Source organism: Cherax quadricarinatus, chromosome 46, assembly GCF_038502225.1.
Source record: "Cherax quadricarinatus isolate ZL_2023a chromosome 46, ASM3850222v1, whole genome shotgun sequence".
Classification (NCBI taxonomy): Eukaryota; Metazoa; Arthropoda; class Malacostraca; order Decapoda; family Parastacidae; genus Cherax; species Cherax quadricarinatus.
In genome coordinates, this window is record NC_091337.1 from 10,010,621 (window position 1) to 10,032,265 (window position 21,645).

The following is a 21,645-nucleotide window of genomic DNA, read 5'->3' on the forward strand; positions in this document are numbered from 1 at the left end:
TGGGTGGCACTAACATGGGTGGCACTAACATGGGTGGCACTAGCGTGGGTGGCACTATCATGGGTGGCACTAGTATGGGTGGCACTAGTATGGGTGGCACTAACATGGGTGGCACTAGCGTGGGTGGCACTATCATGGGTGGCACTAGTATGGGTGGCACTAACATGGGTGGCACTAACATGGGTGGCACTAGCGTGGGTGGCACTATCATGGGTGGCACTAGTATGGGTGGCACTAACATGGGTGGCACTAACATGGGTGGCACTAACATGGGTGGCACTAGCGTGGGTGGCACTATCATGGGTGGCACTACTATGGGTGGCACTAGTATGGGTGGCACTAACATGGGTAGCACTAGCGTGGGTGGCACTATCATGGGTGGCACTACTATGGGTGGCACTAGTATGGGTGGCACTAACATGGGTGGCACTAGCGTGGGTGGCACTATCACGGGTGGCACAAACATGGGTGGCACTAACATGGGTGGCACTAACATGGGTGGTACTATCATTGGTGGAACTAACATGGGTGGCACTATCATGGGTGGCACTAGCGTGGGTGGCACTATCATGGGTGGCACTAACTTGGGTGGCACTAACATGGGTGGCACTATCATGGGTGGCACTAGCGTGGGTGGCACTAGCATGGGTGGCACTAACATGGGTGGCACTAGCATGGGTGGCACTATCATGGGTGGCACTAGTATGGGTGGCACTAGCGTGGGTGGCACTAACATGGGTAGCACTACCATGGGTGGCACTATCATGGGTGGCACTAGCGTGGGTGGCACTAACATGGGTGGCACTAACATGGGTGGCACTAACATGGGTGGCACTGTCATGGGTGGCACTATCATGGGTGGCACTAGCGTGGGTGGCACTATCATGGGTGACACTAACATGGGTAGCACTATCATGGGTGGCTCTATCATGGGTGGCACTAGCGTGGGTGGCACTAACATGGGTGGCACTAACATGGGTGGCACTAACATGGGTAGCACTAGCATGGGTAGCACTATCATGGGTGGCACTAGCGTGGGTGGCACTAGCGTGGGTGGCACTAACATGGGTGGCACTAACATGGGTAGCACTAGCATGGGTGGCACTATCATGGGTGGCACTAGTATGGGTGGCATTAACATGGGTGGCACTAACATGGGTGGCACTAGCATGGGTGGCACTAGCGTGGGTGGCACTATCATGGGTGGCACTAGTATGGGTGGCACTAGTATGGGTGGCACTATCATGGGTGGCACTATCATGGCTGGCACTAGTATGGGTGGCACTATCATGGGTGGCACTAGCGTGGGTGGCACTAACATGGGTGGCACTAACATGGGTGGCACTATCGTGGGTGACACTAACATGGGTGGCACTAGTATGGGTGGTACCATCATGGGTGGCACTATCATGGGTGGCACTAGTATGGGTGGCACTAACATGGGTGGCACTAGTATGGGTGGCACTAACATGGGTGGCACTAACATGGGTGGCACTAACATGGGTGGCACTATCATGGGTGGCACTATCATGGGTGGCACTAACATGGGTGGCACTATCATGGGTGGTACTATCATGGGTGGCACTAACATGGGTGGCACTAGTATGGGTGGCACTATCATGGGTGGCACTAACATGGGTAGCACTAGCATGGGTGGCACTATCATGGGTGGCTCTAGCGTGGGTGGCACTAACATGGGTGGCACTAACATGGGTGGCACTAACATGGGTGGCACTAACATGGATGGCACTAGTATGGGTGGCACTAACATGGGTGGCACTAACATGGGTGGCACTAACATGGGTGGTACTAACATGGGTGGCACTATCATGGGTGGCACTAACATGGGTGGCACTAACATGGGTGGCACTATCATGGCTGGCACTATCATGGGTGGCACTAACATGAGTGGCACTAACATGGGTGGCACTAGCGTGGGTCCCACTAACATGGGTGGCACTAACATGGGTGGCACTATCATGGGTGGCACTATCATGGGTGGCACTATCATGGGTGGAACTAACATGAGTGGCACTAACATGGGTGGCACTAGCATGGGTGGTACTAACATGGGTGGCATTAATATGGGTGGCACTAGTATGGGTGGCACTAACATGGGTGGCACTAACATGGGCGGCACTATCATGGGTGGCACTAACATGGGTGGCACTATCATGGGTGGCACTAGTAAGGGTGGCACTAATATGGGTGGCACTATCATTGGTGGCACTAACATGGGTGGCACTATCATGGGTGGCACTATCATGGGTGGCACTATCATGGGTGGCACTAACATGGGTGGCACTATCATAGGTGGCACTAACATGGGTGGCACTATCATGGGTGGCACTAGTATGGGTGGCACTATCATGGGTGGCACTATCATGGGTGGCACTAACATGGGTGGCACTATCATGGCTGGCACTATCATGGGTGGCACTAACATGGGTGGCACTATCATGGGTGGCACTAACATGGGTGGCACTATCATGGCTGGCACTATCATGGGTGGCACTATCATGGGTGGCACTAACATGGGTGGCACTAAAGGTCAATTAAACGCTCCTTTGTGCTACGAACAAACTTTTTCTTCAAGTTTATTGTTGTTAATTATTGAGAATCATCTGTAACTATTTGCAGTAAACTAGCGAGAGTAAACTAGCGAGAGTAAACTAGCAAGAGTAAACTAGCGAGAGTAAACTAGCGAGAGTAAACTAGCGAGAGTAAACTAGCGAGAGTAAACTAGCGAGAGTAAACTACTGAGAGTAAACTAGCGAGAGTAAACTAGCGAGAGTAAACTAGCGAGAGTAAACTAGCGAGAGTAAACTAGCGAGAGTAAACTAGCGTGAGTAAACTAGCGTGAGTAAACTAGCGAGAGTAAACTAGGGAGAGTAAACTAGGGAGAGTAAACTAGGGAGAGTAAACTAGCGAGAGTAAACTAGCGAGAGTAAACTAGCGAGAGTAAAATAGCGAGAGTATTGAACGTGGAACTAGCGAGAGTAAACTAGAGAGAGTAAACTAGCGAGAGTAAACTAGCGAGAGTAAACTAGCGAAAGTAAAATAGCGAGAGTAAACTAGCGAGAGTATTGAACGTGGAACTAGCGAGAGTAAACTAGAGAGAGTAAACTAGCGAGAGTAAACTAGCGAGAGTAAACTAGCGAGAGTATTGAACGTGGAACTAGCGAGAGTAAACTAGCGATAGTATTGAACGTGGAACTATCGAGAGGAAACTAGCGATATTATTGAACGTGGAACTAGCGAGAGTAAACTAGCGATAATATTGAACGTGGAACTAGCGACAGTAAACTAGCGATAGTATTGAACGTGGAACTAGCGACAGTAAACTAGCGATAGTATTGAACGTGGAACTAGCGAGAGTAAACTAGCGATAGTATTGAACGTGGAACTAGCGAGAGTAAACTAGCGATAATATTGAACGTGGAACTAGCGACAGTAAACTAGCGATAGTATTGAACGTGGAACTAGCGACAGTAAACTAGCGATAGTATTGAACGTGGAACTAGCGAGAGTAAACTAGCGATAATATTGAACGTGGAACTAGCGACAGTAAACTAGCGATAGTATTGAACGTGGAACTAGCGACAGTAAACTAGCGATAGTATTGAACGTGGAACTAGCGAGAGTAAACTAGCGATAGTATTGAACGTGGAACTAGCGAGAGTAAACTAGCGATAGTATTGAACGTGGAACTAGCAAGAGTAAACTAGCGATAGTATTGAACGTGGAACTAGCGACAGTAAACTCGCGATAGTAAACTAGCGATAGTATTCAGGGGGATGGAGTAGTTTCCTGACTCTTTCTCTCTCTCTCTCTCTCTCTCTCTCTCTCTATATATATATATATATATATATATATATATATATATATATATATATATATATATATATATATATATATATATATATATATTCTTGGTAAATTAGTGTTGCCAGACGCTTATTGCTTTCTTCAAGATCTCGGAGGAAAGCCTTTGCATAATTGTGTTTCTTTTTAAGTAGCCTCTGGGTCATTCCTATCTCTTTCTTGTTGGAGGGACTCACAGTGAAGTGGCTTTCAGCGAAGAAATGTGTCAGTGGAAGAATTCTGTCGGGTGAAGGGACAGTTAGTGAAGGGATTCTGTCAGTGTAGGGATCGTTTATGGCCAGCATAGAGCCAGTAAATCATTTAAATTACTGGGAACGCCTTCAAGTCTTGAATATGTACTCACTGCGGCGGAAGAGAGAGAGATACATGATAATATATACCTGAAAAGTACTTGAGGGCCTGGTCCCAAATCTGCACACTGCCATGACAGCATACTGCAGCGAGAGAGAAGGGAGGAAGTGTAAAATAAACCCAGTGAAGAGCAAGGTTTATTAATGTTTGTCAGGAAACATAAGTGTTTCCTGACGTGACCCACAGTTAGAACTTTTGGTCATCTGACCGAGGACTTCCGCTGGCTTACCGGTCCACCTCTTTAAAAATCATGGTTATGATGATAACCATTAATGTATGAGCAGGGGTGCGGTGGGCACAATAAGGGAACACTGTATCAACATTCGTGGTCCCAGACTATTCAACATCTTATCAAAAGATATCACAAACACGGCTGGAACAAGTGTAGAAGTCTGCAAGAGGAAACTGGACAAGTATCTTCACCAGGTGCCAGATCAACCAGCCTGTGATGGATATGTGGGGTCGAGGGCTTCCAGCAGCAACAGTCTGGTTGACCAGGCTAGCACCAGACGAGCCTGGCCCATGGCCGGGCTCCGGGAATAGAAATACTCTGAATCTCATCAAAGGTATATCAAAGGTGTCAGTAAAGAGATTCTGTCGGTGTAGGAACTCACAGTGGAGGACTCACTGTCCGAACGAAAAGTCAACAGTCACCAATGTTCCGATTTTATAGCTTTTTTCGCTAAATGCGTTAGAATGAGTGTCATTTTTAGGGAGCATGTAACATATGTTGATAGCGTAATTGCGTGTCTTGTGTACTGAGCATATGTTGATATTTTCCTTCTTTTTTTCTACTTGCAGTATTGCGGTGTAAGTGGCCTGAGCACTTAGCGCTGTTGCTCCACACACAGATTACTGTTTTCTGCAACAGTTGGCAAATGTCAACAAGGAGAGGAATGTCAATAGGCTCTTCAGATGCGTTGCACACGCGCCCTCTTATGCTCTCTGCACGCTGTAAACGCATTTGTGTGGACTTTTAAGCGATAATTCTCTCGCCGAGGTAGAATTATATCCCATTTGTTGGGCCTGGAAATAGAAATCTATAATAAAATGAATAAAGGAGATTTTTTTGGTGTGTTTTGGTTTGGCAGCGCCCAAGATTTCGCGGGAAAGATTTGGCGGGAAAGTTTCGCGGGAAAATCAATAATCAGCTGGCAGGTTGCCGGCGCCGCGTTCCCAGACACTCTTGCACCTCCAGCAACAATTACCAGAAGGCCAGAGTTGAGGGCCGTGATGCTGGCCCTGGCTACACCACACTGTGTTATTAATAATGTCCGAAATTTGAAGCCTAATTGTGAATATTCATCAAACCAGGAGAATTTAATTTTTAAGTTGTGGTGGACTTACTGAAATATTTGATGGTTGTGATCCGAGAACATACACACCGAGAGGTGTGTCTCTCTCAGTGTATATGTATACTGGGAGATGTATAATTTAATTCTTATTTTAGGGATTAAAATATCCTTGAATGATGGTGAAAAGGTTACGTGCAGTCGTAATGACTCATGTAGTAGATATGCTGTAAGCCCCAGCCGCCAGCAGCAACAGCTTGGTTGATCAGATCGTGATTCACCGCGAGACCTGGTTATGGACCGGGCCGCGGGGGCGTTGACCCCCGGAACACTCTCCAGGTATACTCCAGGTAACCAGTTGATGGTGATACAGTGTTGGTCATGTAATGAATATCAAACGTAGGAAGAGGCAGAACCCAGGTGGAGACGGAAGTGAAGCAGATAATAAAGAAAGCTAGAAGAGCCTGGCACATGGACGGGCTCCGGGAATAGAAAGATTCTCGAAACTCATCAAAGGTTATAAGGCATATGTTGGCCTTTAGTTCTTCCTCAGCAAAACTCATCTACTGAAGAGGTGTTTAGTAGAGGCCGAAATATACAGCCCCGTCTTTATTACTAGTGTATTCATTTCTCCAAGTAAATTATCTCTTGGAGATTAAGTAAGTCACGTTAGTGAGTTATCTCTAATTTGTCTGTCTTTGTTTATCTTCTCATAATAGTAGTGAATCTTAAAAAAAATCCAAAATGGATACCATAACTTGTTTTAAATCCGCTGGGCTATTACCTCTGGTCTTATTGCATTTTTTTTCTTGTCAGCATCTAATAATAATTTCATTACTTCCTCTCTCTCTCTCTCTCTCTCTCTCTCTCTCTCTCTCTCTCTCTCTCTCTCTCTCTCTCTCTCTCTCTCTCTTCCATTTCATCTAACCGTAATTAAAATGCGCAACATTTCAAATATCAACAATGTTTGAGAACACATTGCTGAGAGTCTCTCTTTAATACCTCTTATATTTCCTTCTTTGCTTTCCTCATTTTTGTCCTAGTCAATAATATTTTGTAGTCTGTCTTAAGCGTTTAGTTTGTTTCTTGCAAACTTGAATGTAACACGTCCTGTTCAGAATTCCTTTCTTTCTCTCTACTTTAGTTTATTCTACTGATGCAAGAACATTGTTAGTTTATTCTACTGATACAAGAACAGTGTTAGTTTATTCTGGTGATACAAGAACATTGTTAGTTTATTCTACTGATACAAGAACAGTGTTAGTTTATTCTGGTGATACAAGAACATTGTTAGTTTATTCTTGTGATACAAGAACATTGTTAGTTTATTCTACTGATACAAGAACATTGTTAGTTTATTCTGGTGATACAAGAACATTGTTAGTTTATTCTGGTGATACAAGAACATTGTTAGTTTATTCTGGTGATACAAGAACATTGTTAGTTTATTCTGGTGATACAAGAATATTGTTAGTTTATTCTGGTGATACAAGAACATTGTTAGTTTATTCTGGTGATACAAGAACATTGTTAGTTTATTCTGGTGATACAAGAACATTGTTAGTTTATTCTACTGATACAAGAACATTGTTAGTTTATTCTGGTGATACAAGAACATTGTTAGTTTATTCTGGTGATACAAGAACATTGTTAGTTTATTCTACTGATACAAGAACAGTGTTAGTTTATTCTGGTGATACAAGAACAGTGTTAGTTTATTCTACTGATACAAGAACAGTGTTAGTTTATTCTGGTGATACAAGAACATTGTTAGTTTATTCTGGTGATGCAAGAACATTGTTAGTTTATTCTACTGATACAAGAACATTGTTAGTTTATTTTACTGATACAAGAACATTGTTAGTTTATTCTGGTGATACAAGAACATTGTTAGTTTATTCTGGTGATGCAAGAACATTGTTAGTTTATTCTACTGATACAAGAACATTGTTAGTTTATTCTGGTGATACAAGAACATTGTTAGTTTATTCTGGTGATACAAGAACATTGTTAGTTTATTCTGGTGATACAAGAACATTGTTAGTTTATTCTGGTGATACAAGAACATTGTTAGTTTATTCTGGTGATACAAGAACATTGTTAGTTTATTCTGGTGATACAAGAACATTGTTAGTTTATTCTGGTCATACAAGAACATTGTTAGTTTATTCTGGTGATACAAGAACATTGTTAGTTTATTCTACTGATACAAGAACATTGTTAGTTTATTCTGGTGATACAAGAACAGTGTTAGTTTATTCTGGTGATACAAGAACATTGTTAGTTTATTCAGGTGATACAAGAACAGTGTTAGTTTATTCTGGTTATACAAGAACATTGTTAGTTTATTCTGGTGATACAAGAACATTGTTAGTTTATTCTGGTGATACAAGACCATTGTTAGTTTATTCTGGTGATACAAGAACATTGTTAGTTTATTCTGGTGATACAAGAACATTGTTAGTTTATTCTGGTGATGCAAGAACATTGTTAGTTTATTCTGGTGATACAAGAACAGTATTAGTTTATTCTGGTGATACAATAACATTGTTAGTTTATTCTGGTGATACAAGAACATTGTTAGTTTATTCTGGTGATACAAGAACATTGTTAGTTTATTCTGGTGATACAAGAACAGTGTTAGTTTATTCTGGTGATACAAGAACATTGTTAGTTTATTCTGGTGATACAAGAACATTGTTAGTTTATTCTGGTGATACAAGAACAGTTAGTTTATTCTGGTGATACAAGAATAGTGTTAGTTTATTCTGGTGATACAAGAACATTGTTAGTTTATTCTGGTGATACAAGAACAGTGTTAGTTTATTCTGGTGATACAAGAACATTGTTAGTTTATTCTGGTGATGCAAGAACATTGTTAGTTTATTCTGGTGATACAAGAACAGTATTAGTTTATTCTGGTGATACAATAACATTGTTAGTTTATTCTGGTGATACAAGAACATTGTTAGTTTATTCTGGTGATACAAGAACATTGTTAGTTTATTCTGGTGATACAAGAACAGTGTTAGTTTATTCTGGTGATACAAGAACATTGTTAGTTTATTCTGGTGATACAAGAACATTGTTAGTTTATTCTGGTGATACAAGAACAGTTAGTTTATTCTGGTGATACAAGAATAGTGTTAGTTTATTCTGGTGATACAAGAACATTGTTAGTTTATTCTGGTGATACAAGAACAGTGTTAGTTTATTCTGGTGATACAAGAACAGTGTTAGTTTATTCTGGTGATACAAGAACAGTGTTAGTTTATTCTGGTGATACAAGAACAGTGTTAGTTTATTCTGGTGATACAAGAACAGTGTTAGTTTATTCTGGTGATACAAGAACAGTGTTAGTTTATTCTGGTGATACAAGAACAGTGTTAGTTTATTCTGGTGATACAAGAACAGTGTTAGTTTATTCTGGTGATACAAGAACAGTGTTAGTTTATTCTGGTGATACAAGAACAGTGTTAGTTTATTCTGGTGATACAAGAACATTGTTAGTTTATTCTGGTGATACAAGAACAGTGTTAGTTTATTCTGGTGATACAAGAACATTGTTAGTTTATTCTGGTGATACAAGAACAGTGTTAGTTTATTCTGGTGATACAAGAACAGTGTTAGTTTATTCTGGTGATACAAGAACATTGTTAGTTTATTCTGGTGATACAAGAACATTGTTAGTTTATTCTGGTGATAAAAGAACAGTGTTAGTTTATTCTGGTGATACAAGAACATTGTTAGTTTATTCTGGTGATACAAGAACATTGTTAGTTTATTCTGGTGATACAAGAACATTGTTAGTTTATTCTGGTGATACAAGAACATTGTTAGTTTATTCTGGTGATACAAGAACAGTGTTAGTTTATTCTGGTGATACAAGAACATTGTTAGTTTATTCTGGTGATACAAGAACATTGTTAGTTTATTCTGGTGATACAAGAACATTGTTAGTTTATTCTGGTGATACAAGAACATTGTTAGTTTATTCTGGTGATACAAGAACATTGTTAGTTTATTCTGGTGATACAAGAACATTGTTAGTTTATTCTGGTGATACAAGAACATTGTTAGTTTATTCTGGTGATACAAGAACATTGTTAGTTTATTCTGGTGATACAAGAACATTGTTAGTTTATTCTGGTGATACAAGAACATTGTTAGTTTATTCTGGTGATACAAGAACATTGTTAGTTTATTCTGGTGATACAAGAACATTGTTAGTTTATTCTGGTGATACAAGAACATTGTTAGTTTATTCTGGTGATACAAGAACAGTGTTAGTTTATTCTGGTGATGCAAGAACATTGTTAGTTTATTCTGGTGATGCAAGAACATTGTTAGTTTATTCTGGTGATACAAGAACATTGTTAGTTTATTCTGGTGATACAAGAACATTGTTAGTTTATTCTGATGATACAAGAACAGTGTTAGTTTATTCTGGTGATACAAGAACATTGTTAGTTTATTCTGGTGATACAAGAACAGTGTTAGTTTATTCTGGTGATACAAGAACATTGTTAGTTTATTCTGGTGATACAAGAACAGTGTTAGTTTATTCTGGTGATACAAGAACAGTGTTAGTTTATTCTGGTGATACAAGAACATTGTTAGTTTATTCTGGTGATACAAGAACATTGTTAGTTTATTCTGGTGATACAAGAACTTTGTTAGTTTATTCTGGTGATACAAGAACAGTGTTAGTTTATTCTGGTGATACAAGAACATTGTTAGTTAATTCTGGTGATACAAGAACATTGTTAGTTTATTCTGGTGATACAAGAACAGTGTTAGTTTATTCTGGTGATACAAGAACAGTGTTAGTTTATTCTGGTGATACAAGAACATTGTTAGTTTATTCTGGTGATACAAGAACAGTGTTAGTTTATTCTGGTGATACAAGAACATTGTTAGCTTATTCTGGTGATACAAGAACAGTGTTAGTTTATTCTGGTGATACAAGAACATTGTTAGTTTATTCTGGTGATACAAGAACATTGTTAGTTTATTCTGGTGATACAAGAACATTGTTAGTTTATTCTGGTGATACAAGAACATTGTTAGTTTATTCTGGTGATACAAGAACATTGTTAGTTTATTCTTGTGATACAAGAACATTGTTAGTTTATTCTGGTGATACAAGAACATTGTTAGTTTATTCTGGTGATACAAGAACATTGTTAGTTTATTCTGGTGATACAAGAACATTGTTAGTTTATTCTGGTGATACAAGAACATTGTTAGTTTATTCTGGTGATACAAGAACATTGTTAGTTTATTCTTGTGATACAAGAACATTGTTAGTTTATTCTTGTGATACAAGAACATTGTTAGTTTATTCTGGTGATACAAGAACAGTGTTAGTTTATTCTGGTGATACAAGAACATTGTTAGTTTATTCTGGTGATACAAGAACATTCTTAGTTTATTCTTGTGATACAAGAACATTGTTAGTTTATTCTGGTGATACAAGAACAGTGTTAGTTTATTCTGGTGATACAAGAACATTGTTAGTTTATTCTGGTGATACAAGAACATTGTTAGTTTATTCTGGTGATACAAGAACATTGTTAGTTTATTCTTGTTATTCTAGTTTATTCTGGTGATACAAGAACATTGTTAGTTTATTCTTGTGATACAAGAACATTGTTAGTTTATTCTTGTGATACAAGAACATTGTTAGTTTATTCTTGTGATACAAGAACATTGTTAGTTTATTCTTGTGATACAAGAACAGTGTTGTGATCTGATGTTCTCTTCCACAATGATATATTTTGTGCGTGAGTGTGTATGTTTTCCACAGGTTAGTGGCGGTGTTGTGTGTCTGCAGGCAAACAACCTGGGGAGAAGGAGAGGGCCGCCAGTGGCACTAAGTTAGTGCCGCGTGTCTGAAAGTTCTCGTCTTAGAGAGGGGGCCTGGCACTGGTGCCTCCACACACTGTGATCAATGTTACTCTCATGACGTGGGGGAGGGAGTTAAGAGCCTGTTGTTCACCTCTGAGAGTCTTCCAGAGGTCTCCTCTACCTCCGCACCTGAGCCTGAGGACTGTGGTCCTGCCAGACTGTTGCTACCCGCCTCTCGCACACATGGGAGGTCGGCGCAGGAACTTTTGCTCCAGGTTTATCTTGAGTAACACCGCTGTTGTTCAGTCACTGACTAGATAACATACAACGTTTCGCTTCCTGCTAAACCATCATCAAGTCGCAACTGACTTCATAAGTCACACAACTTACTAGCTTGTGACTTAATGACTCTGATAAAAGTCTTTCCAGCTTTATAAAGCTTCACCAACTTGCTGTCTCTTCAACCTACACGATAATAATAATAATAATAATAATATAGCTAGATGTGTTAGCTTGGTGTGAAGACATACTGTGGTGTGGCTCGTCGCAGTGTTGTAACCACTCGTTCCTGCTTACAATAATATAAAATACTGCTTATCTGGCTAGTACACTAAACAGGGAGTAGAATGAAATTAGCTCAGAGGCTTCCACACCACCGTATGTCATCGGACCAAGGGTAACACGCCTAGCTTGGCTGGGTGCTTGGCTCTTGTAGGATTTGGTGGTCACTGTGGGTTACAGCGTCATGTGATTTTCGCTCACCATGAGACGGGCCAGAGCATCATGGGTTCGAGTCCTTGGCTAGTCGCAGTGTAGTTATTGATATTTATATATATATATATATATATATATATATATATATATATATATATATATATATATATATATATATATATATATATATATATATATACAGAGAGAGAGAGAGAGAGAGAGAGAGATTTTTAAAGTTCGTCGGTTTTATTACTAATAATAAAGTCATCGGCTGCACATTGTAATATATATTTTTTTTTTGTTTCAGGTAGGACAGATGGAGAGCAGCAGGAGTGAGCAGACCAGGTGTGTCCTGGTCAGTGTGACTCTTGGTGCTAGCAACACGCACTTCAGACGTAAGCAACTGACTTGACGAGACTGTCGATCACTCACTCATACACACACACACACACACACACACACACACACTCACACACACACACACACACACACACACACACACACACACACACACACACACACACACACACACACACACACACACACCACACACCACACACACAACACACACAAAACACACACACCACACACCACACACCCCACACACACACACACACACACACACACACACACACACACACACACACACACACACACACACACACACACACACACACACACACACACACACACACACCACACACCACACACCACACACAGACACACACACACACACACACACACACACACACACACACACACACACACACACACACACACACACACACACCCCACACTCACACACCACACACACACTCACACACACACACACTCACACACACACACACACACACACACACACACACACCACACACCACACACCACACACACACACACCACACACCACACACACACACACACACACACCACACACCACACACCACACACACCACACACACACACACACACACACACACACACACACACACACACACACACACACACACACACACACCACACACCACACACCACACACACACACACACACACACACCACACACCACACACACACACACCACACACCACACACCACACACACACACACACACACACACACACACACACACACACACACACACATGTTAGGAAGTATTTCTTCAGCCACAGAGTAGTCAGGAAGTGGAATAGTTTGGGAAGCGATGTAGTGGAGGCAGGATCCATACATAGCTTTAAGCAGAGGTATGATAAAGCTCACGGTTCAGGGAGAGTGACCTAGTAGCGACCAGTGAAGAGGCGGGGCCAGGAGCTTGGACTCGACCCCTGCAACCTCAACTAGTTGAGTACAACTGGGTGAGTACACACACACACACACACACACACACAGCATAGTCAACCACCAGGCTGTGATGGATATGTGAGACAGCGGGCCTCCAGTAGTAACAGCCTGGTTACCTGGAGGTTACCTGGAGGTTATTCCGGGGATCAACGCCCCCACGGCCTGGTCCATGACCAGGCCTCCCGATGGATCAGGGCCTGATCAACTAGGCTGTTACTGCTGGCCGCACGCAGTCCAAAGTACGAGCCACAGCCCGGCTGATCCGGCACTGACTTTAGGTATCTGTCCAGCTCTCTCTTGAAGGCAGCCAGGGGCTTATTGGCAATTCCCCTACTGCTTGATGGGAGGCTGTTGAACAGTCTTGGGCCCCGGACTCTTATAGTGTTTTCCCCTAGTGTACCAATGGCGCCCCTACTTTTTATTGGGAGCATTTTGCATCGCCTGCCCAGTCTTTTACTTTCGTAGGGAGCGATTTCTGTGTGCAGATTTGGGACCATTCCTTCCAAGATTTTCCAAGTGTAGATTATGATATATCTCTCCCTCCTGCGTTCCAACGAGTACAAGTCAAGTGCTTCCAAGCGTTCCCAGTAGTTAAGGTGCTTGACAGAACTTATACGTGCAGTAAAGGATCTCTGTACACTCTCTAGATCTGCGATTTCACCTGCTTTGAATGGAGATGTTAATGTACAGCAGTATTCCAGCCTAGAGAGAACAAGTGATTTGAAAAGGATCATCATGGGCTTGGCATCTCTCGTTTTGAAAGTTCTCATTATCCATCCTATTATTTTCTTTGCACGTGCGATCGTGGCACTGTTGTGATCCTTGAAAGTGAGATCCTCAGACATTACTACTCCCAGGTCCCTTACATTATTTTTCCGCTCTATTGTATGGCCGGAGTCAGTAGTATACTCTGTTCTAGTTATTATCTCCTCCAGTTTTCCATAACGGAGTAGTTGGAATTTGTCCTCATTGAACATCATATTGTTTACCGTTGCCCACTGGAAAACTTTGTTTATATCTTCTTGGAGGTTAACCGCGTCCTCAGCAGATGACAGCCTCATGCAGATCCTAGTATCATCCGCAAAGGATGATACGGTGCTGTGGTGTATATCTCTGTCTATGTCTGATATGAGGATAAGGAATAAGATGGGGGCGAGTACTGTGCCTTGTTGACTAGGCAAGCACCAGACGAGCCTGGCCCATGGCCGGGCTCAGAGAGTAGATTAACTCTCGAAACTCTCCAAAGGTATATCAAAGGGTTTTAGAACTCTGGAAACCTAGCAGAGGTATGTCACTGATGGGTAGACTTGTGGTGGGCAGGAAGGAGGAGAGGGGGGGAGGGAGGGGGAAACGTTGAGTGGGATTTGAGTGGTGCTCAGCCCACTCAGCGTTCCACTCGTCAGTCAACCACTCAACACACACACCAACTCTCACTTGTGTCAACCCAGTCTTACCACTCAACAATGACAATAATGATAATAATAATAATAATATTATTATTATTATTATTATTAATAGTATTAATAATAATAATAGTAATAAGACTTTTTGTTTTGCTGTTAAGAGTCAAATTTATTGGGGGAGGTGGATAGACGGGGAGGTGGATAGACGGGTAGGTGGATAGACGGGTAGGTGGATAGACGGGGAGGTGGATAGACGGGGAGGTGGATAGACGGGGAGGTGGATAGACGGGTAGGTGGATAGACGGGGAGGTGGATAGACGGGGAGGTGGATAGACGGGTAGGTGGATAGACGGGTAGGTGGATAGACGGGTAGGTGGATAGACGGGTAGGTGGATAGACGGGGAGGTGGATAGACGGGGAGGTGGATAGACGGGTAGGTGGATAGACGGGTAGGTGGATAGACGGGGAGGTGGATAGACGGGGAGGTGGATAGACGGGGAGGTGGATAGACGGGTAGGTGGATAGACGGGGAGGTGGATAGACGGGGAGGTGGATAGACGGGGAGGTGGATAGACGGGGAGGTGGATAGACGGGGAGGTGGATAGACGGGGAGGTGGATAGACGGGGAGGTGGATAGACGGGGAGGTGGATAGACGGGTAGGTGGATAGACGGGGAGGTGGATAGACGGGGAGGTGGATAGACGGGGAGGTGGATAGACGGGTAGGTGGATAGACGGGGAGGTGGATAGACGGGGAGGTGGATAGACGGGGAGGTGGATAGACGGGGAGGTGGATAGACGGGGAGGTGGATAGACGGGGAGGTGGATAGACGGGGAGGTGGATAGACGGGGTGGTGGATAGACGGGGAGGTGGATAGACGGGGAGGTGGATAGACGGGGAGGTGGATAGACGGGGAGGTGGATAGACGGGGAGGTGGATAGACGGGGAGGTGGATAGACAGGGAGGTGGATAAACCGGGAGGTAGATAGACGGGGATGTGGAAAGACCGGGAGGTAGATAGACCTGGAGGTGGATAGACCGGGAGGTAGATAGACCGGGAGGTGGATAGACCGGGAGGTAGATAGACCTGGAGGTGGATAGACCGGGAGGTAGCCGGGGAGGTGGATAGACTGGGAAGTAGACGGGGAGGTGGATAGACCGGGATGTGGATAGACGGGGAGGTGGATAGACCGGGAGGTAGATAGACCTGGAGGTGGATAGACCGGGAGGTAGATAGACGGGGAGGTGGATAGACCGGGAGGTAGATAGACCGGGAGGTAGATAGACGGGGAGGTGGATAGACAGGGAGGTAGACGGGGAGGTGGATAGACCGGGAGGTAGACGGGGAGGTGGATAGACCGGGAGGTAGATAGACCGGAAGGTGGATAGACCGGGAGGTAGATAGACGGGGAGGTAGATAGAACCGGGAGGTAGATAGACGGGGAGGTGGATAGACCGGGAGGTAGATAGACGGGGAGGTGGATAGACCGAGAGGTGGATAGACGGGGAGGTGGATAGACCGGGAGGTATATAGACCTGGAGGTGGATAGACCAGGAGGTAGATAGACGGGGAGGTGGATAGACCGGGAGGTAGATAGACGGGGAGGTGGATAGACCGGGTGGTTGATAGACGGGGAAGTAGATAGACCGGGAGGTAGATAGACGGGGAGGTAGATTGACCGGGAGGTAGATAGACGGGAGGTAGATAGACCGGGAGGTAGATAGGCGGGGAGGTGGATAGACATGGAGGTGGATAGACGGGGAGGTGGATAGACCGGGAGGTAGATTGACCTGGAGGTGGATAGACCGGGAGGTAGATAGACGGGGAGGTGGATAGACCGGGAGGTAGATAGACGGGAGGTAGATAGACCGGGAGGTAGATAGGCGGGGAGGTGGATAGACATGGAGGTGGATAGACGGGGAGGTGGATAGACCGGGAGGTAGATAGACGGGGAGGTGGATAGACCGGGAGGTAGATAGACGGGGAGGTGGATAGACCGGGAGGTAGATAGACGGGGAGGTAGATAGACCGGGAGGTAGGTAGACGGGGAGGTGGATAGACCGGGAGGTAGATAGACGGGGAGGTGGATAGACCGGGAGGTAGATAGACGGGGAGGTGGATAGACCGGGAGGTAGATAGACGGGGAGGTTGATAGACCGGGAGGTAGGTAGACAGGGAGGTGGATAGACCGGGAGGTAGATAGACGGAGAGGTGGATAGACCGGGAGGTAGATAGACGGGGAAGTAGATAGACCAGGAGGTAGACGGGGAGGTGGATAGACCGGGAGGTAGATAGACGGGGAGGTGGATAGACCGAGAGGTAGATAGACGGGGAGGTGGATAGATCGGGAGGTAGATAGACGGGGAGGTGGATAGACCGGGAGGTAGATAGACGGAGAGGTGGATAGACCGGGAGGTAGATAGACGGGGAGGTGGGTAAACCGGGAGGTAGATAGACGGAGAGGTGGATAGACCGGGTGGTAGATAGACGGGGAGGTGGATAGACCGGGAGGTAGATAGACCTGGATGTGGATAGACCGGGAGGTAGATAGACGGGGAGGTGGATAGACCGGGAGGTAGATAGACGGGGAGGTGGATAGACCGGGAGGTAGATAGACGGGGAGGTGGATAGACCGGGAGGTAGATAGACGGGGAGGTGGATAGACCGGGAGGTAGATAGACGGGGAGGTGGATAGACCGGGAGGTAGATAGACGGGGAGGTGGATAGACCGGGAGATAGACGGGGATGTGGATAGACCGGGAGGTAGATAGACGGGGAGGTGGATAGACCGGGAGGTAGATAGACGGGGAGGTGGATAGACCGGGAGGTAGATAGACGGGGAGGTGGATAGACCGGGAGGTAGATAGACGGGGAGGTGGATAGACCGGGAGGTAGATAGACGGGGAGGTGGATAGACCGGGAGATAGACGGGGATGTGGATAGACCGGGAGGTAGATAGACGGGGAGGTGGATAGACCGGTAGGTAGACGGGGAGGTGGATAGACGGGGACGTGGATAGACCGGGAGGTAGATAGACCTGGAGGTGGATAGACCGGGAGGTAGATAGACGGGGAGGTGGATAGACCGGGAGGTAGATAGACGGGGAGGTGGATAGACCGGGAGGTAGATAGACGGGGAGGTGGATAGACCGGGAGGTAGATAGACGGGGAGGTGGATAGACCGGGAGGTAGATAGACGGGGAGGTGGATAGACCGGGAGATAGACGGGGAGGTGGATAGACCGGGAGGTAGACGGGGAGGTGGATAGACCGGGAGGTAGATAGACCGGAAGGTGGATAGACCGGGAGGTAGGTAGACGGGGAGGCAGATAGACCGGGAGGTAGATAGACGGGGAGGTGGATAGACCGGGAGGTAGATAGACGAGGAGGTGGATAGACCGGGAGGTGGATAGACGGGGAGGTGGATAGACCGGAAGGTAGATAGACCTGGAGGTGGATAGACCAGGAGGTAGATAGACGGGGAGGTGGATAGACCGGGAGGTAGATAGACAGGGAGGTGGATAGACCGGGTGGTTGATAGACGGGGAGGTAGATAGACCGGGAGGTAGATAGACGGGGAGGTAGATTGACCGGGAGGGAGATAGACGGGGAGGTGGATAGACCGGGAGGTAGATAGACCTGGAGGTGGATAGACCGGGAGGTAGATAGACGGGGAGGTGGATAGACCGGGGGGTAGATAGACCTGGAGGTGGATAGACTGGGAGGTAGATAGACGGGGAGGTAGATAGACCGGGAGGTAGATAGACGGGGAGGTAGATAGACCGGGAGGTAGATAGACGGGGAGGTAGATAGACCGGGAGGTAGATAGACGGGGAGGTAGATAGACGGGGAGGTAGATAGACGGGGAGGTCCCCCTAGTGTGGGGGGAAGACACTCCTCTCTCTCTCTCTCTCCTCTCATTCTGTGCAAACCCTCTTTAAACCCCTCTCTTTCTCTCCCTCCCTCAGAGCCCTCACTCTCTCCCCTCCTCCACCCCTCTGAGCCATCATTCTCTCCCCTCCTCCCCTCTGAACCCCTTACTCTTCCTTTCTAACCCTTTCTTACAATCTTGTCTTGTAGCTCACTGGCCAGAGTACTCGACCCACAACGGCAAGCTCCTGGGTTCATTTCCCTGGCACGTAGAAACATAGGCAGGCATCGTTTCGCCCCTGATGCCCCCTGTCCATGAGAGGAATACTCAAGGGTATCCCTTCTAGTGAGGGGTATCAGGAGGTATACTCTGGGGGGATATTCTTTACGCCCACCTAGTAGTGCAAAAAAGGTACCTGTGATTTACCAGACTGTTGTGGGTGGGATCCAGTGGAAAATGTGTTGGAAATCTCCAGTACCTGTATAAAACACTGCAGTACTTGTGTAAGACACTGCAGTACCTGCTGTTAATATAAGTGTATACCTGGAGTATACCTGGAGGAGTGTTCCGGGGGTCAACGCCCCCGCGGTCCGGCCCATGACCAGTGGATGGATCAGAACCTGATCAGTCAGGCTGTTATGGCTGGTAGCTGACATCTCTCTTTCTTAATGATGCCAATTTGAAAATAAACCCTTCTCTCTCCCTTTTCACTACACACTCCCCCTTTCTTTCCCTCCCTTTGTCTCCCCTTGGTGCACGTGTGTGCTTCCCGTCAAAACAAGTGAGGGGAGAGTGAGTCAACCTTGTAGGGTCAGATAATGGTTGAGGGGAAGTGGGGGACGTTGGTGGGGAGGGGAGGGGGATTGAAAGGATGGGAAAAGGGGAGAGAGAAGGGATGGGAAAAGAGGAGAGAGAAGGAATGGGAGAAGGGGAGGCAAGAAATAAGGGATGGGAAAAGAGGAGAGAGAAGGAATGGGAGAAGGGGAGGCAAGAAATAAGGGATGGGAAGAAGGGTGAGGATAAACAAGAGGGAGAGTGGATAGAGGAGGGGTGGGGAGAGGGTTATGATGAGGGTAGAGGAGGAAGGTAGGGTGGGGAGAAGGTAGTGAATAGGGTAGAGGAGGAAGTAGGGTGGGGAGAGGGTAGTGATGAGGGTAGAGGAGGAAGGTAGGGTGGGGAGAGGGTAGTGATGAGGGTAGAGGAGGAAAGTAGGGTGGGGAGAGGGTAGTGATGAAGGTAGAGGAGGAAGGTAGGGTGGGGAGAGAGGATTCTAGGAGAAAGATAGGTAGGAGAGAAGTGTATGGAAGGGGAGGAGAGGGGAGGGGTGAGCGAGAGGGAAAGGTAGTGTGTTGGAGAGGGGGGAAAAGAGAGGTGGGAGGAGGAGACAGGAGGGTATTTATGTGTGTGTACTCACCTGTTTGTGGTTGCAGAGGTCGACTCATAGCTCCTGGCCCCGCCTCTTCGCTAGTCGGTACTAGGTCCGCTCCCTGCTCCATGAGTTTTATCGTATCTCTTCGTAAAGCTATGTATGGATCCTGCCTCCACTACATCACTCTCCAGATTGTTCCACTCTCTGACTACTCTATGACTGAAGAAATACTTTCTAACATCCCTGTGACTCATTTGAGTCTTCAACTTCCAGTTGTGACCCCTTGTTGCTGTGTCCCATCTCTGAAACATCTTGTCCCTATCCACCTTGTCAATTCCTCTCAGTATTTTATATCTTCCAGGTATAGATTATGATATATCTCTCTCGCCTACGCTCCTGTGAGTGCAAGTCAAGTGCTTCCAGGCGTTCACACCCTAACTACTGGGAACGCCTGAAAGCACTTGACTTGTACTCACTGGAGCGCAGGCGAGAGAGATACGTCATAATCTACACCTGGAAGATTCTGGAGGGACTGGTTCCTAATCTGCACACAGAAATCACTCCCTGCGAAAGCAGGCGATGCAACATACCCCCAGTGAAAAGTAGGGGCACCACTGGTACACTGAGAGAAAACGCAATAAGTGTCCGGGGCCCAAGACTGTTCAACAGTCTCTCGCCAGCCATAAGGGGCATTACCAATAGACCCCTGGTTGTCTTCAAGAGGGAGCTGGACAGATATCTAAAGTCGGTGCCAGATCAGCCGGGCTGTGGTTCGTACGTTGGACTGCATGCGGCCAGCAGTAACAACCTCGTTGATCAGGCCCTGATCCACCGGGAGGCCTGGTCGTGGACCGGGCCGCGGGGGCGTTGATCCCCGGAATGCCCTCCAGGTAGACTCCAGGCAGGTCGTTTTCATGTCCCCACTATCCCTCGTGTCCTCCAGTGTCGTGTGTGTGAGGTATGGCAGTGCCTAGAAGGCACTGCCATACCTCTTCTTGAAACTGTGTAATGAAACAGCCTTCCATCACTTCCTTGTCTGATTATACATTTCACTCAACGCTGTGACCACAGAAATACTTTCTAACTTCTCTATGACTCAGTCTGTGATTTTCTAACTTCTTTGTGACTCAGTCTGTGATTTTCTAACTTTTCTGTGACTGGTAGACTGTTTAGGGCAGAGCTCATGGAACAGTCTGATGGGCTAGGAGGGCTAGGTGGACTAGGAGGGTTAGGTGGGCTAGGAGTGCTAGGTGGGATAGGACGGTTAGGAGAGATAGGTGGGCCAGAAGGGCTAGGAGGAAGGAGGAAGGAAGGTCTTGAGAACGGAACGATTCTGACGCGAGAGAGTGAGGGTGGGGCTATTGTTGTCTCTTATCATACCCCTTTAACCTGTCTCTCTCTCTCTCTCTCTCTCTCTCTCTCTCTCTCTCTCTCTCTCTCTCTCTCTCTCTCACCCTGGCACTAGACAAACATGGTTGCACGAGGGATTTTGTGTGCGTGGTTGTTATGGTTGGCGTGGGTGATTTATTGGTGATTTACCCTCATATTGGTGGTTGATGAGGCGGAGCTCGACGC

General features: G+C 45.8%; 1 protein-coding gene across 5 annotated transcripts in view; it reads left to right on the forward strand.

Annotated features, from left to right (window-relative positions):
- Prosap (SH3 and multiple ankyrin repeat domains prosap) overlaps positions 1-21,645 on the forward strand; it is a 638,020-nt gene that overhangs the window by 505,370 nt on the left and 111,005 nt on the right. Inside the window, exon 1 of one of the 5 annotated variants that reach the window (XM_070094492.1) lies at positions 12,468-12,487. The exons of the other annotated variants lie outside the window; for them this stretch is intronic. The gene's annotated coding sequence lies outside the window, so the exon portion shown is untranslated. Of the gene's footprint in view, positions 1-12,467; positions 12,488-21,645 lie in introns of those variants that run through there. 5 annotated transcript variants of the gene reach the window in all.